This window comes from Rhipicephalus sanguineus, chromosome 7 (genome assembly GCF_013339695.2).
Source record: "Rhipicephalus sanguineus isolate Rsan-2018 chromosome 7, BIME_Rsan_1.4, whole genome shotgun sequence".
Taxonomy (NCBI): domain Eukaryota; kingdom Metazoa; phylum Arthropoda; class Arachnida; order Ixodida; family Ixodidae; genus Rhipicephalus; species Rhipicephalus sanguineus.
In genome coordinates, this window is record NC_051182.1 from 93519824 (window position 1) to 93524894 (window position 5071).

Here is a 5071-nt window from a genome sequence, read left to right on the forward strand (position 1 = left end):
CACAGGACGTGTTGAATTGTCTCTTCGGTTCCGCAAGAGTAGCTGTAGAAGTGTCCACTGTACCGATGCGAAACTTGTACGCCTTTCTGAATGCAGCGCCCAAACAAAGGCGGCATAATTGCGTCGCGTCGGAGCGGGAAATTCGCGATGTTAGCTGTAGCTTCAGCGAATGATCAAGTTTGTGCAGCTGACGCCTTTGGAAGCTAGCAGACGACCATAACATGCGTGTACGATTCCGAGCCAACGAATAAAGTTCCGAGCCAGCAAAGCCGAGCACCCCCCCCCCGTCCCAACCCCTCGCACTGCTGTTGACCGAATCCGCAATGAATCGATTTTCGCAAGGGGTGTAAAAATTATAAGTAAGCAATGGCGTACTGCTCGCAACGACCGGTCTTCCTCTCATACACGACTTTCGGAAAAAAAGTTGAGAAGTAAACTGTTCTTGGAATACAACAATAATAAATAAAAGAAGTTCTGGGCCCTTAATATTGTCAAAAACCTGCAAAGCCTGATTGACTAAAGATGTAGGGTTGACTTGGCGCACCCTTCACACGACTGTGTGTTGGAGGGAAAGGAGAGGCACACCAGTGGGAACGCTACGCATAAGGAGTAAATCCTAAATTACGCAACAAAATATTCAAGATAGTGCTTCATTAGCAACGAAGCAGCGCTTACATGTTATGTCGAAATTTTTTGCAAGCTTAATTCGTGAGCCAAGTCATGCCACGACATAGCCCCAAAAACTTCCGTCAGCTTTTTTCCGTACACATTGATGCTCACTGGAAGAATAAAATTTCTTGCGTGTCGTTTGTTTATTGACGGAGAAATTAAAACTGCACAAGAAAACGGTGCGTTAGTGTTTATTTTAGAGAATAAGTTCCACTCTGATGCAATCACGAATGGCGAGAGGGCTGCTGCAGCTGTTGGAAAAGGTAAGATATAAGCACATTGTTTATGTATAATGGTAATTAGATAATTAAAGAATGTACGCATATCATAGGCAGGTAATTATTAAACGGGGTAAAACTTCACACGAACTAGGGACGTTAAAAACAACCCACAAACACACTCCTTGCTAACGTCTTGTGAATAAACCTCAAAGGACTAGCACATTTCTCCGCATTACTACTAAAGATTATTTTATGTTACAGAAAGCATTTCGTGCGGGAAGCTAGGAGTAACGTCCGTTTAAAAGAATTGATAGCGCAGTATGTAGATGCCTTAGAAGAGCATTGAATTTGTTATTTTATGCTGTTTACGACAAGTAAATCGCAGGTATTTAAAATTGTACCGATTATATATGCATTGCAGAGCTCTATTGAATTGACTCGTACAAGCCAAACGTGCATGCCCTCGCCACGATGAACTTTACGCGGATCATTATTTTTCTTTGTACTGACACTACTCACACTTGTGCTGGCGTTTTATCTGTGTAAACAGATACAGCGCTCTCATCTTCAGAAATCGCGAACGATATAATAGATTGCATTTCTTAAAATAAACTGAAGAAATCTAGGCGTGTGGAAAGCGCGTGTCAGAGATTAAGAACACTGGTATAACCCGAGTTCTTACTTATGTCGGTATATATGTCAGTAACATGTATCCCGTTTTGAAGAGAGCACTGGAAATATCGTTACGGGAGATGAAGTCAAGGAAGGAGAGCCCGACAAGCTGACTGGTGCGCGAGTGTTTAATAATATTAAGTAATGTCGGGGGTTTTACGTACCAAAACCACAATATGATATGAGGCACGCTCTAGTGGAGGGCTCCGGAAATTTCGACCATCTGGTGTATCTTTGCGTGCACGGACATCGCACAGTGCACGGGCCTCTAGCATTTGCCTCCATCAAAATGCGACAGCCGCGGCCAGGATCTAACCCGCGACCTTCGTGTCAGCAGCCGAGCACCGTATAACCGCTACACTACCGCGACGGACTGCGAGTGTTACGGCCAGCCGTCTTGACTGTTTTATTATTATATTCTGTACAAATATCTTGTATATATTCAGACAACTACGTATTAATTTTGTCCTCCGAAAGTGTGCTGAATAGCTTCTCGACATCTATTCTGATGGGTACACTCTAAGAAAAAAAAGAGTATGCGTGACTCTTTTCGGAGAGTTCTGACTTGCCACGTATAGGACTCTCTTTAAATAGTCACGGTGACTCTCTTGGTGGGTCAGAGTCGGCTCGCTCTAGGAGAGTCCCCCGACCCTCTAGGAAGAGTTGAAAGACTCTCATCCGAAGGATCACGTTACCACTTATAGGGAGTCAGATGACTCTTGCCGGTAACACTCCTACGGGGGTCAGGTTACCCACACCGAAGCGTCAAGCGACTCCACAACTATTTTAAGCTACTCATTTGACCCTTGCTCTACTTTTGCGCGACTACTGTTGAAAATAGTGGAGTATTCACTTTAAGCAAGTCCAATAATGCTTGCCGTTCTGCCCAGCGACTGTAAAAAAAAGAATAGTTCAGTTTTAGCATTATTTTAATAAAACTCGTCAAAACAACACACATTTTCCAGCAAAGTTATATAGAAAGCGCGAAAAGATGGTATTTGATTTCCAATTAAGAAGTTTGGGTATTCCTCGTTTACATGCTTCTATGAGTATAGCCAACTAAAATGTGTGACTGATGTGCATAGTGTCATATAGTGCAAAATAATCTGCAGAAATGGGCATCATGTTTCAATCTTTATTCCTTATGATTAAGAATAAATCAAAAAGTGGTGACGGCTGGAGGCCTCAGACTTGTGGCTTGCTAGGTTGTCGCTCCTGTTCAGCGTGAGCACCATGAACAACGGTATCTGAAAAGCATAACGTGATATTATGATGAGAAAATGAAATTGCAGTAATGGTTTGCAAAACCTACAAAATAAGTGGTTCACATAGTCACAATGAAGGAACGTAAACAAATTTTCACGTAAAAAGCAGCGGGAACCTCGTCTCGCTATAGGCACTGGCTATACACGAATGAAAGCACTTTTCTTCTGAGAAATCGCTTCAAAATTTGGTTTAAGAATAAACACGGTTTTGCGCCGGCTTACCCCGACACCCAAACACATCCTCCGGCAGTCAGGGGCACGCCGTGAGCGGTTACTGACCGCATATTTTACAAACGTAACCCATACTCAGATAAACACATGCGAGTACGAGGGCCCCAACGACACCCAGCGCGTGCGGACGCCGTCTACGTCGAGATCAGTCATGTCATATGCTAGAATTAGCACACATAACTCCCACAATCACGTACACTCACTTGATTTCGTTATAACGTCATAGTAGATGTTGGCAAACCATGAAAACAGCAAATAGAAACGAAGGAAAAACGTGCACGGCGATGGCCGCAACAACGGGCGCCGTGGAAAGTCTAGCATTTTTGCCTTACCGGCGAGGCGTGTCGAACTTGAATGACTACCGCACACGTTCTGGAAGCCACCGTGCTATATCTGCACCTCAAGCTACCGTCTTTAAGCCAACAAAAACCATTATATATAGTGCGTCTGAGCGTTCTGTAAACAGACGTTTTTTTTTTTTTTTTTTCACGCAGCACACTCAAGGTCGATGGAAATGTTATTATGAAGTGGACTAAAGTGCATCTCAAAACGACATCTTGCACCTTCAGTAGTGCAGACACAACGTGCGATCAGCAAGAAATTACCCTTGCATCGCTCACTCTATGGGAGCTTGTACAGCAACGCGCATAACGGTGGCAACTCGTTAACCGACAGCTCGTTAACCGACAGGCCATCCGCAACAGCCCCGCGGACACGGGCTGCTGTTGGAAATGGCTGGCAGATAACTTCCGCAGAGCTGCTGCAGACGCCCAGCTAAAGCTGTATAATTAGTGCCTACGAAAGCAGTACACTCACCGTTAACTGGCGCCCGTTGTCCGTATCCGCAGCTCCATCAATATTCCGCCCTGCAAGCGTCACTTCGTGCGCGGAGCCGGCGTCAACACCATCGAAAACGCGCATGAACATGAACTGATGAAACCGATGAAACTTCAAGACGCAACCCGCGCAACCAACGCAACGCTTTCCAATAGCATAGACGAGGAGGCTGAGACTGGCTGAGACGACTGAGAGAGAAGGCAGAAGCGGCGCGTCACCCCGGCGCCAACCTCGTCTCTGTTGGCGAGCAACGCGCCACAACGGCGCCAAAGGGCAAGCACGCGATATGTATGGCGTATACGGCGGCTCTTTCATGACGGAAGCCAATCGAAACGCCATTCAGGAGCGTCCAGTGACTCCTTCCGAACTGCTATCTCTTTTTCTCTGCCTGTACCTTCCAAAAGGGGTCACATGGACGCCCGAAGAGAGTCACGGTTCCATGACCCTCTTTTGACTCTTTTTTTTTCTTAGAGTGTAGAAACCTCGAAGTCTTTATACAAGAATCAACTACAAATATTAGAAATCTAGCCTCCCATGCAGCGCAGAAGTATTTCCATGTATTGCTAATATTGTAAACAGTCTGAATATGCGTTCATAAGCACCATCTATGTCGAACTTTCTCAAACCAACCGTTACCATGCTTGCGCCTAGCGTAGTGCCAATTTCGCAAATATGCCTTAGGTTGTTACGTAAGTCGTGTTGTTTGCCGGCTTCGGCAGTTATTAGTTCAAAGGGTGGACGCTTTACCTGCGTTTTAATTAACAAGATTAACATAATTAATTATTTATTATTCATTAATTATTCAATTAAATTAACAAAGTAATGCCCAAAGCAAGTATTGGTGTGAAGTTTGAAAGATTTGAAGTTTGGGTGAGTTGGCGACGCATATTTGGTAAATTCAAGCCCAATTGACAGAATAAAAAACGCGAAACGGACAGCACAGCAGATGGGCGTCGACATGCCACATATCCGAAGTCAAAAGCTTTCTGACAAATGCGCAGAATTTGAGATGTAGGGAATTGAAGCATTTACACAAAAACTACAATATGGGCTTGAAACGGTCAGCGATAACTGAACAAAATAAACGTGCCTTCATGCAGGTATGACCGGCATATCAGTAAGCTTTCATGGCTTACTTGTCATGCACATATCCGTGTGTTTGCGAATATCACATAA